We start from the raw sequence: 13151 nt of genomic DNA on the forward strand, positions 1-13151 counted from the left end.
AAGAGGGGAAACATATTCCTGCTCTATTATTTTATTATTAAAGCTGTTAGCATCCAAACCAGGCCTTGGGACATAATGTTACATGATCCTCCTCCCGCCGCAGTAGCTCTACATTTATATCTATATTTTCAATTAGACTTACATCTGTGCGCACTTTTCCCCTCTTATGCGGGCAATTCATTCCACGATGACTGGGGAATTCAGGTTAATATGTTGACAAGGTTTAACAACAGCGGGTCATGTTGCACAACACGCATGGCTGCCTCCGCTCACCGCGGCAGCTGACAGGTCCTAATCATGCGCTGCCCTAAAGGCACTGGGGCAGGAGAGGCTTTTAATCACTGAATCATACACACACCAGCAGCGAGGCTTCAAATTGAGATGTAATTAAAGTCAAAGTTGCAATAATTGTTTCGGCTAATTGGGCAGACAAGTGCGCTATGGCGCGTTTCACAGCGTCTGCGCTGCAGCCTCTCTGACTGGGAGGAAAGGAGAAGGCTGCAGATGAAAACCTGCGGAATTATTATTGTTTTTAATTATTCTACATGTCTTATACGACTCATTTATCTTCACGTTGAAATAGCAATAATAATATTAATAGCATCATATTAATACATCTCTTCCCTCTTTTTCTAGGTTTTTGCTGTTTACTTTTGCGTCACCCATCACACGCATTCAAATAAGCGACGTGTCGTTTACAATAAGGAGCCGAACGGAGGCGGCCAACGCGTCGTCCTTGATGGCGACGCCGCACCTCTCGGCTGCATCATTATTTCCTATTAATTACTCCGCCAAGCAAATGCCTGCAGGAGCCGAGCTGCAGTAGGTGTGACTGGTCTGGAAGCAGCTGCCCTGCATCCCGCCGGGCTCAGACTGACCTCCTTTGCCCCCCACCCCCCCACCGCCCCCTTCCCAACTCCTCCTCACCCCGCTCCTATATCCTCCTCTTCATTTTGCATCACTAAACTGGAGGCTTGACAAGCTGCAGATAAATACGATTCTAATTTGGCCGAAGAGGAGAAATCCAGCCAGGACAGACAATTTACAAAAAAATAAATAAAAATAAAAATGTCCGGAATAGAGCTGATTTCCTCTGCATAATCATCTATGTCTTCTCATATTTACAGCAAAAGTAATAATCAATTCTCCCGAAAAAATAAAATAAAAAAAAGTTGTGGGGGAGGGAGTGCACAAGCTGCTGATTATTTCTGAGTAATCGCACAGAACGGTATAAAACGTCTCTGTGGATTTTTCTTTAAACTGTTTACTAACCACTTGGCCCACGACCCCCTTTTTTTTTCTTTTCTTTTTTTTTTTTTTAACGCTGAAGCCATTCTGCAATTTAACGAGTGGCCGGCAGGGGGCGGTGCTTGTTCTGAAAGTGAGCAGAAAGTGATTCTAGTAAAAACTGGTAACAGTAATCACTGAGATAACATCAGATAATTGCAGGAACTCGAGGAGCAATTTAACAAAATAAAAGTCATAATTTCAGACACTTTTATGTAGTCTGCGTTTTATGTAATAGGGTATTTTATATTTTTTGTGATATGGAAGACTATCGCCTTTTTGATTCTATTTTATATTTTTTGTCAAATATATTTGTATTATTTTTTATACTATTCACATCCCCTTCTCTTTACACTTTATACATATTTAATATATCATTTTATTTTTGCTGTGGCTACTAAAATCTTAAGTTTCCGCGTTTCCATTTTATCCTATTGAATCTCCAGAGCAGAAACATGAGAATAATAATTATTAAGTTATTTATATATTTTTGTATTTATTTATTGTATGTGAAGGGGTGAAATTTAATTACAACCGCGGGTGCACCCAGCCAAGCACTGGGAACGCGGGGGGAAAATACATATATATATATATATATATATATATAAACCAGGCGACAAATGAATATACAGAGCAAATGACAAAACATGAGGGGGAATAAGTGACAGATGAAAAGACGGAGGATGTGCAGCTAACAGGCAAAACGCGGCGGTACAAAGGCGCGCGCACCTTTGAGAGCAGGAGTTTGTTTTATTGCTCTTCTCCCGGCTGTAGCTGCTGTCTAAGCAGAGAAGGAAGGGGGGAGTTTCAGCGAACATGCCCTGTTTAAGAAACAAACATGCAGATTAGATGGGATCCTGACAACACACACACACACACACACACACACACACACACACACACACACACACACACACACACACACACACACACAGCTCCGACTCCACGTCCCACAGCTCAACTCTCAACAATGAAGAGAGGGGGGGGAGAGGCAGCATTAAAACGAAATCATATAAAAACACTCCTCAGCGCGCGGTTGACAACATTTACCGTCATTCTACAAACGGTAAATGAAAAATAATGAGGTGGCATCTGCAAATAGTAGTAATAATTAAAAAAAAAGTGGAAGTCAAAACAGTCCGTTCAGGACCCAAAGGGCTGCACTGGAAAAAAAAATAAATAAATAAAATAACACACGATAAACGTGAGTTTGACGGATATGTGCGCTGATCATGCAGAATAGTTTATTAATAAAACGTAGGCCTACATTCTGACGCAAAACGCGTTTGGTCATGCAAAACTAAGAAAAGCAGGTGTTTTAAACAGACAGAGGAGCAATGGGCCTCGCTTGTGATGAGCAGCATTTCAGGAAGTTGTCACCTGTTATGGCGCGGGGCCTCATGTCAGCGTCAGCGGAACACGCAGTCACCTTCCAGGATGGCGCCGCTGCTGCTGCGGGCCGGCGGCTCCCATCCTCACCTGCGCATTGAAATTCCAAATCACGGCAGGTTAGGATGCCTGTCGGCACATATTTCAGCAAGCGCTCCAAAGTGCATAAAATCTAAAAAAAAAAAAAACAAAACAAAAAAAAAAAACACACACACACATTGAGAGCTGTATGAACGAAGCGTGCATTTTACATTTGAGCATGGACGCAAAGCAGACGGTGTACTGAATGATCTGGATGACATTTTAATTTTCATATGTTTTAGATATTACGTTCAAATAAAATGTTTGGCTGATGTAGGAATTTGAGTATGGAAGTCTTTTATTCATAAATGATGATACTTTAAATGTTTTCTTTAGCAGAGACAATTTACACCTCATGTCACTGCTTTATGTGTTTTCTTCATCCAAATTTAAAAGAATATGATTGATGTATTCTTATATTTTGCACCTTGCAGGACTTGAATCAAGTGTTTCCACACATGAGATTTATGAAGATAAGGTTTTGCAGATAATAGTTAAGGTGAAAAAGCAAATGTAAAAAAGTCATATTTGTTCCTCAGGTGAAAAAATATCCCACTTCCAAAACACTAACCTATAATCCTTAGTTAGCTTTATGCTTCATTTTTCTTCACATTTAAAGTTCATTATAAACCAAACTTGTGAAATTAATTGTTTCAAATTAAAATTGAATTCTTGAGGAAATATGGGGAAATACATCCAGTCTGAATCAACTGGTCAAAAGTCTCTGATTTTGTAGAGAAAACTGACCACAGAAAAATTGCAGGTCCTCCAAGCTGAGTGTCATTAGCATCAGGATACTTAAATGGTGCCAACCCAAAACAGATCAGGGATGGAAATGATCCCCCTCCACTGGCCAAATACCAGAATATTTATGAGATAATTAAATTAGATCAACTCTCAAACAGTTTGCAATTTTAACAGAACAGCTTTGTTTCTACAGCTGATCTGAAGAGGCAGTAAAAACCTCTGAGCTGGTAATGAAAACCAAGTCACTGTTGTAGAACCTTTCAGCTCCATACTGGCTGAGTTATGTCAGGGTTAGATCGCTTTTCTGGCACACTGATAAAATATCAATGCACAAACAGATGGCAGTAATGCAGTTTCCACCATCTGAGGCAAAGGATTAATTGATAAATGTAAGTGCTGAAAAAAAAGTTTGACCAACAGTCACTGAAGAAGAGACATCTGTTTACTTTGAAACTAAAGTAAACGTTTGAAACATATGAAACAAAGAATGTCCCCATCCTTAAGGCAGCTCTTGCCGACAATTGATGCAAAACGAGATTCTCTAACACGAACTCCTGCGCTAACGTTAGCTAGGATAGTCCTGCTAAAGGCAAATGGTACGTTCAAAAAGGGAAGTTTTCTCCTGAATTTACTGTTTATTGTTTCCGTCATAAATCTTCAAGAACAAGCTGCCTGTGATCCTCCACTGACCATTTTGAAATCACAAGAGGTAATGACAAAATCCTACGGTTTAAAAAAAACACATACTCCAAGTTGGCAGTGTTGGATGACAGGAGTCATGCTGTATGGTGTTGATGGCAGCATTTCATACTGAATCTTTCGTATTGAAAGCATTCTTTGAAAAACAACAATGGCGGACAAACTCAGTGTAGCCATCCTGTTTTTGTCTGAGAAAAATTGGAATTATATATTTCACCTTTTTTTACCTTTCCTTGTACACACGTAACCGGGTCTTGGGTCTTTGTAAAAACACATAGTTTAAAAAAAAAAAAAATCATACACACAGGATTGTCTTCAGAAAAGTTTTCATACTCATGAACCCACATGTAAATGCCCCCGAGCGTTGTTTTAAACACACCAAACATATAGGGGGCAGTGTAGCACAAAACTAAAACCTATGCCAGTCTCAAATTGCTTCAAAACAACCACAACTTCCTGTTAGGAGTTAAACATGCTGCTAGGAGGTTCATTTATGTGGCCAGATATATAGGTAGAAATACTTCGAAACAGCGTAAAGTTAGTAAAACACAAAATGATGTCGATTGGGAATCGTGTCGTGGATACAGTCTGCGGTATTATTTGTCGCAGAAACTAAAACATTGATGCACAATGTTTTAGTTTTAGTTTACATTATTTGAAATGCAACAAATAATGTTGCTTTACGTGTTTTGTTAAAAAATGTTTTTCATTTAGGAGGTAATGAAAATTTATTTGAATTAAAAAATTGCTTCTTGATTATTTTGTCACATATTGACATTGGAAAAACAGTTTTGATTTATCAAGTCTAATGAATTATGAAACCTCTAAATTTTTCATAACCTCAAAAAAAATCTGAGAAATCAACTGATTTCTCAGATTTTGATCTGGGTTTTAAACAGATTTTTTGTATGGGTATGAAAAGGCAAAATGGAGAAATTTGCACCAATGTCAGTCTGCATATAGCTATAAGGTATACATGGTACATTATTACATTTTTTTTTACATTTGTTTTGTGCAGAATTAATATGAAATATTTTAAAATTCCATAAAAATAAAAAAAAACTCAATTTGAAACGTACTGTGGTTTGTAAAATGTTTGAGATTCTGGGACAAGTGTTAAAAAACACTTTCTTTTAGAGCTAATTTCAGAATTTGCTCTGTATACAGCTCTGGAAAACGATTTGTTTGTTTGTTTTTTACCCCTGCCGGCTGCTACTAAATACAACTTTTCTGAATTATTTCCTCATAACTTGTTGGCCAGTGTGAAGCTACTTTGTTGCTATACTTTAAACTCTCCTGTTTTATTTGACAAACGTCCCCCTCTGTACTGTAACAGGTCTGCGCCTGATGGGCTGCTGCTCCCCAGCAGCCTCATTATTCCACTCCTCTCCTCTATCCAAGGTTGATCTAATCACCAGATCAACAAGGGGAAGAGTGGTAAGAACAAATAAAGGGGGCGAAATGAACAAATGATTAGTATGCCGTGAAAAGTACAATACGTTACTTATTTAGCATTTAGATAACTATCCGTCCCGAGGAGCAAGCTTCAAAGTTGAACTCAGTTTAGGCGAGGGGGATTAATTCTCTCCGTTGCATGCTTCATTGAATCTCTCATTACCAAACTTTGTCTGTATTGATGTTAGATTTGATTGAAGATTAGAGCATTTAGCAAATCTTGCTTTTCCGAATGCATCAGGCTTTTTTTATTCAGGCGTGCCACCACGCCTGCTGGTCAATACCCTCACTTTTATCCAGTGTCTGCTTCATTTAAACTTAATCAACTCCATCAATGAACTGGAACAGCCAAACGTCCCGTAGAACAATAGCTTTTGTCAGATAATGCTTTGGTCTTATTCCCAACCGGGTGGCGATAAACCTGAAATTACACTATGATGAACTATTTCAATCAATATGATAATGGAAATTGGCTTGGCTGACTCTTTGCAGAGCTTAAGGAAGCAGGCTAAAGCCTATGTGACATTAATACATGCTCTCTCCCTGCTGTTGCAACCCCCCTGCCTCACTTTATTGTCCCTTCTTTTCAGTGACATTGACTACACCATATTGCAGCGCCTGGTAGTTTAATGATCTACCTGCACCAGGGAATGCTCGCGCTGAAAATGGGTGCACATGCAGACGTTGTCGTGCATTGTTTCCCGGCTAAATTATAGGCTTTATACTTTGTTCCATATAGAGGCTCTGCAGGGCGTAGATCAATCACTGATGGCACCGTAGTAAAGCAGCCACAAACATGACTTTTTGCTGCTCATTTGGACATTTTGTCCTCGTGTGCCATGCCGTGCCTCTTATGGGCTGCACTCCATCATATTTATACTGCCGCCAAAAGACCAATTTCACAAGCCTTAGCAAGGCAAACGAGTGCGTCCCATCTGTTGCATGCTAATAAATATGCCACCTTCTGGGAAAATGTGGAAGTGATCATGATGATCAACTGCCAAGAGACACGGCTTACCATAAACATGTTTATTCAGAAAGTTCCTTCTTCAGCAGTAATTGACAAATTTATTTCCCTATCAATTATTTTTTGAAAAATGCTTTATAAAAGACATGCAATAGTTTTTTTTTCTTTTTTCATCATCACCTGAGTAAAGCCTTGGCGTGTGTTATGAAGTTGATGCCTTTGTTGTACCGCAGCTCAGTCACACGAGTCTTTTTAGCAGACTGAGTGTATTCTGCTCTGAAGATATAAAAATCTCGAAATTCATAAGCGCTCACGAGCTGAGGATGGCTGATGGTGATTGACACTGTCTGGTCTCAATTTGAAGGTTGCTGGTCCAAATCTCAGCTGATCCCTTTCTTTAAGGATACTGGGCTTGTCATGAACTCAAAATTGAACTCGTTTTCTACCTTCCAGTCATCTTTTGAATGTGTGCGAGTTCAGATTCTCCAATCACTTGTGAAGAAGCTAGCCAGAGGTGAGGGGATTTATCCCAAAGATTGATAATATCGATACTAAGTTGGTATTGATAGTGGCGCGATACTAACACGGTAAGATCAATACTTTAGCTTCAGATTCCTTCTTGAAATGTTTTTATGTCCAGTTTTAGTTTCTTAACTCAACCTCTAAAAAGTTATTTATTTATTTATTTGTAAAAACCAAAAGCAAAACCTAAGCGTCAGAAGTTTGATATGTCAAATATAAATAACGGTACTTCTATTGGTATTGGTATTGGTATCGGTATCGGCGATACTGGCCCGGCAGTTGTCGTTTTTTTTCACTGAGCCGTTTAGAACAAGAACCCAGGTTTTATGCTGAAACTGCTCAATACAGCACACCTCTAGCTTTTACCAGGATGTGAACTCTAATTTGTTGTTTAACATTTATCAAGCATAAGATTACCTTGACTGTTTTGTAGTTTTTGTGCTTATTGTTGAGATGTTTTAATTCAGCTGAGTCCGATTATTGAATTCTAAAATGGAAAAACAAATTGGAAAATGTTGAAATTATGGTTATTTCAAAGGACAAGCCCAATTCATTGATTGTCCCCATTATCATGAATCTCTACCATGTTCTGCTGGAGATATTTCTCCATTAAAAGGTTGTTGCTCCTCTCCACAGTTCCCCGTCCTTTCTAAGCAAGATTGTTGGTAAGGTGAAAGTTTGATTTCAGAAGTCAAAATTTTGTTTTCTAGAAATGTTTTTTTTCTTAAATTTCAAAGTTCTTTCTCTAGTAAAATTTGTGACTTTTCAAACTCAGAAATTTCCTTTTTTTGTAGAACATTTCTGAGATTAGTCTCAAAATTTGAGTTTTTTCTAGCACAGTTTTGAGTTTTCAAACTCAGAAACTGCCTTGATTTTTCTAGTACTTTGTTTTATCTTTTTATGGAGTTTCAACGTCATAGTTTGAATATGAAACCGTTGCTCTGAAATGTATCCATTCTAGAACCTGGTTTCAAAAAATGACCTCCGAAGACACTGTGTCCATGTGTGTGTACACCCCCTGGCGTACTGATGTACCTAAATTCGTCAATGTGTGGACCCGAGTTCTTGCTATGTGCACTGTTGCTTTAACAGAATACTAGACACAAAATTGCACATACAAACAGAGCCAAGCTTTATTTGAATTTATGTAGATTGTTCAGGTTCCCTAAATTGTAAACTGAAAGTCTGAAGCTACACATTTAGTCTGATTAATATCATTTGTGCCTGATAACTCTCGATGGCGTGAGCGCCTCCCTCTGCCTCTAACCTCTCACCCTTTGAAGCAGCAATTGTCAATTAGCCTGTCCTGTAACTTTCACTGAGCGAAGCTACTTTATATGCCACCGTCGTCTAACAAACTGACACCTCTGAATATGTTGCTTGCCTTTGTTTCCATGTTTTACTCTCGGTGCAAGAGATGATTTGAGAGGACAGACGTGCACAACAGACGCAGCACCTTGAACATCAAAGCGCCGATGCTGCAGCATTGTAACGGCATGTCTGTGCTTCCGCTGGAAGCCTGAACATGCACACACCCCACCGCCGTGCATGGAGCATGTGAGCGTGCACGCACGTCAGACAGAAAGCATCCGAGACAGCCTCGATATCTGAAACTTTACAGGCCGCCTTTTTTCCTGCTTTGTCTGTCTTTGTTTCGTTCTCTTAGGTGAACAGGGGCCTGAGTGATAGACTCCCGAGCTTTCATCTCGCCCAGCGAGTGTAAATAGCTGTCATGTTTGATTGGCGGTCTGACGCGCGCATGAGATTCCCTGGAACAGAGGAGCGAAATTCAGTGAAGGCCCAACGCATGCTGGTTCAGCTGTCTTCAAGGCTAAGAGGTAATGAATGAGTAATTACAGAAACGTCTGCAGTCGACTTTTCAGATTTCTCACAGATCATACCGAAGAATTTGCATGTACCAACAGGTTTGTCTCCACAGTTGTAGATACATTTTACCGACTCCAAAACTGATTATGTTTTATCATTAAACTATTTCTCCTTTGCTATACTTTGAACATTTCAACAACAAGGCAGTTCAAGGTGCTTTACGTCATAAAAACATAAGAAAAGTTTTTTGCTTTGTAAAACGGTTCTGGTTCTGGGGATGCAGAGCAGAACCAGAAGACCTGAGAGGTCTGGAAGGTTGATACAGCATCAGCAGATCTTTAATGTGTTTTGGTGCTAAGGCGTTCAGTGATTTCTAAACTAACATTTATAATTCCCTCTTACTGAGGGACATCCTACAGTATTACCAAGTAGGAGGGGTCCAGTGTGCTGGGCAGACAATCCTTCTACTGAGCCCTAGGTCTTCCTTTGAATCTTTTTTTGATGAGATGAGCATTGGCATCAAATGATGGATTTCCTCTACTTAACTCAAAAGGTTCCCACATACTGAAGTACTGTCATTGGTGCTTATTAACGTAGACGCCTGGTGAAAATTGTCATTTTGTTCGCAAAGAGGAACGCGACACCAGACCCGGGTTGAGCTATTCAACGGAGCTCTGTGCGAAGTGTTGTGTGATTGGTAAGAAGTTTGTTTCCATGTTTTATGTGGAAATGTACACATTCAGTATCTATCTCTTGAGTCCACTGGAGACATAAATACTTATGAATGAGTCTTCACTGTCAAACAGCTAAAAACTCCTTCATGGAACTTGGAAAATTGATGTCTACAAAAGAGGCTGTCTGCAGAAAACGCAGTGGCACGGTTACAGCTCTCACCGTAACCACGTATCAACTGTCAACTTTGAATGAAGTATTGGAGAGGCTTATGGCTGAGTCCTGCCACCCTATGGAGGAAGTTCAATATGGTAAAACTCTATCAGGTCAGCCTTATGGTCAGGTTTGAGGTTAGAAAACCAGATGAACTTCTCACTACTTTGTTCTAATAACGCTTTTTTGTGTAATAAACTCAGACATTCTGTTTTCTTTATGGCATAATAGTAGTTCACCCTGCAAAGCTGAGAAGAGTTCTGTTTCTTGTTTGCTAGATTCATGATTACAGTTATTTCCTAGTCAAACAACCAGGGTCAGCATCGCTGTATCCCCCCTGTTAAATTCTGATTAGTTACTGTACTTTGAACATTAATCATTAACTATGTACAGTGATGGCTGGCTGCCTTGACACACTTCTTTATTTGGCCCCAGATTCATAGCGCTGATGCATTTTACAATGACTTTTTTGCTTTGATTTTAATACACAAAAGCACATCACTCTCATCTGCACTCCAATGGGCTGGAACTGGCAAGAAGTAAAAAAAATAAAAATAAATAAAACAATTTAACCAAAGAGAATATATGCATCAAATGAAAAGCAGATGAAAAAATATACAATTATGTTCCTGATTGCCTCAGTTATTTCTCTGCCAGCTTGTGCCAGCTACCAGTAGAACCTGTCCCAAATGGGCTGCTTCCAGGACCGGGCGAAGCCCCAGAAAACATCACATCCTAACGGTGCCATCTCCCGCTGCATTTGTTTCCTCAGATCCGGGGCCAGTGAGCTCCCCTCGTTCCCCTCTCCTCTTTGCTATGCTCACGCCTTCGCCGTGTCCCAGATAATGGAGCTTCTGTCTGCCAAAGGGTCTGTGGCTGCCCGGGAGTAATGACCTGAGGGGGTACTTTGTGACAACCGGGGTATAATAATGCCTCCAGCCACAGACAAAGCAGACCCCAGGGGTCAATTTTTAAATACTTTTATGTTTTTCACTGAGGGCAGGAGTCATTTATTTTTATCGTCGGCTGCGCCAGACGTATACACACCGGAAACAATGGGGTTTTTGTTAAGTAATGGGATGCACTGTGCCCCCGATGTTGAGTTAAACAATATGCGCCGGCAATGTGCTTTCGCTGTCTGATGAAATTTCTTCCATTTTTTACTTATTTATTTTTTTCCACTGAGCCTATCCGCACATGTCTGTAGGCCACGGTTCCTTCGATCAGAACCGTCTTATTGAGGTTCGCAAGGGAGTAGAGAATCACCTGTGAATGAAAGGCCTCCCCTTAATGGGTTAATTGTACCAGAAGCAGAGGGGCTTGCCCCATCGAACAGTGGAGGATTGTAGAACACAGGCCGGTGGAAATGATGTCAAGCAATGCGTTGCCTGCGTTGCCCTGAAGGCCCAGAGTTTGTCTGTCAGCAGTTAAACGCCTTCCCCTAACACTCAACAATCAATTTACCTCCTCGGGGTCCATGAACCCAAAGATTTGACCTTGCAGACTCCAGCTTTGCTTCCCCCTCATCTTTCACACCTCAAAGTGTTTGTATTAGAGCAAATAGTTAGACGGGTTTTCCAGGATATTGCTACTTGACTGTCCTGGCCTCAGTTTGTTTGGGAAAACTCAGATTGTGATTGAGTTCTCAGCGCACCTCCGGTTCTGTAATCCAAAGTCATCTGCAGAAATTACTCGTATAGATACACTGACAGAGAACTGCAATTACTATTAAATTAATAAAAAATAAAGCACTAATGATAAGATCGTACTTTTTATCCAGCTCTTACTCATCTTTACTTCATTATCTATACACCACCTTTTACTACAAACACAAAAAGCACAAAAGTGAGAAACAGAATCAGAATGTTTTGGCTATGAGCCTCACAGTTCTAGTGGACACGAGTCTTAAAAGCTTCAGTTTAATGTCATTCACAGGCCAGTAGTTGTTTTGACTCATCTCTGCTTCAACGGAGCTGAACAACGTATGTTTTGCACTGTTTGTGCTCATCAGTTTCACATCAGTCAACCAGTGTTATTACTTATTACTTAAGTCCAAGTGATGGAGTATGTGCTTTCAAAAATATTAAAGTACTTAAAATTTAGAAGTTTGGATGTAATCAGGAATAGTTAGGAAAATTTCCTCTAATTTGGACAGATTATTTATCATCAATAATAATGTTTGTCATATTTTTTTCTAGCTTTCATTGATGCTCAGACATTTTACACTTTATAGTTTCAAGCATTGTTCATTTAATAGCAAGACAAAAAATTCTTCTTCTTCTCCAAGCTGGTGTAAGCTGCATATCGCCACCTACTGCATGGGGTTGTAGTGTGTCATGTTATTGTATGCTGGTGGAACAACATGAACACAAACTACACAAACAAGGCCAACGGACGTAGCAAGTAACGAGTGATGTAGTGAAGTATGATTTATTGTTAATATGTAGTGGAGTGAATGTATTAAGTTTCCCCAAAAAATGCTACTCAAGTAAAGTATAAATTCTTAAACTGTTCTTCTGTACAGCAATCAAGTTAATTTACTTTGTTGCTGCTCAGCTTTGCTTCTGAGAACTCCAGACTCCAAACCAAGTGTCAGCAGTGGTTCCACAGTTTGAGACTGTTGGCCCTTTAAAGTAAATTAGACACTAAATTGCTGGTAAAATTTCCAATACTGGAATTCAATTCAATAACTATAGTTTAGCTGCATGTGGCTCCTATTGTAGCAAGTGTTGCATTGCATTCATTTATTACTCCAGTGTTTACTTTGTGTGTGTGTTTTTTTTATTACAATTTTTCATTTCAAAATATTGGTTTTAGTTTGGTGATTTTTTTTTTTGTTCTTTTCCAAAGTAGGTTGGCAAACATGATCAACAGCATATAACGAGTCTTCCTGCATCATTACAAATATGCCAAAATCAATCTGATTCCAGATAAAACATAAAATGTTAATCAAAACCCAAGTAATGGGTTTTAAACATGGTGATTTGTAAAATAACTCAACATGAGTTTCCAACATTGCAGTGAAATGAGGCTCCATCCTGCCTGTCTTGGCTTGTGCTTTACTGCTCAGTTAAGCACTAAAACTGTGTGCAGTTTGTGCTGCTGGATTTTTCTTTAGCTGAGGGGAAGACAGAGTGGTTGAGGGTGTATACACGTGGGGGAAGAGCAGCAGTAATAGAACTCAGCTGGAGTAGGTTACTTCAGGGAATGCTTCAGGAGCAGGAACGCTGCCAAAAGAGCGAGGAAACATACTTCACTTTATTGATTTTGTCGATCGTCTTAAATGAGGGGC

The 13151-nt window shown here is 39.6% G+C and overlaps 1 long non-coding RNA gene across 3 annotated transcripts in view; it reads left to right on the plus strand.

Moving 5' to 3' along the window:
• LOC108166208 (uncharacterized) overlaps nucleotides 1–13151 on the plus strand; it is an 82237-nt gene that overhangs the window by 30334 nt on the left and 38752 nt on the right. For all 3 annotated transcript variants that reach the window (XR_001776499.1, XR_001776498.1, XR_001776497.1), the window contains exons 4-5: nucleotides 8563–8704; nucleotides 8814–8985. This is a non-coding gene — a long non-coding RNA (uncharacterized LOC108166208). The remainder of the gene's footprint in view (nucleotides 1–8562; nucleotides 8705–8813; nucleotides 8986–13151) is intronic.

The sequence above is a fragment of the Poecilia reticulata genome, linkage group LG4 (assembly GCF_000633615.1).
Source record: "Poecilia reticulata strain Guanapo linkage group LG4, Guppy_female_1.0+MT, whole genome shotgun sequence".
Taxonomy (NCBI): Eukaryota; Metazoa; Chordata; class Actinopteri; order Cyprinodontiformes; family Poeciliidae; genus Poecilia; species Poecilia reticulata.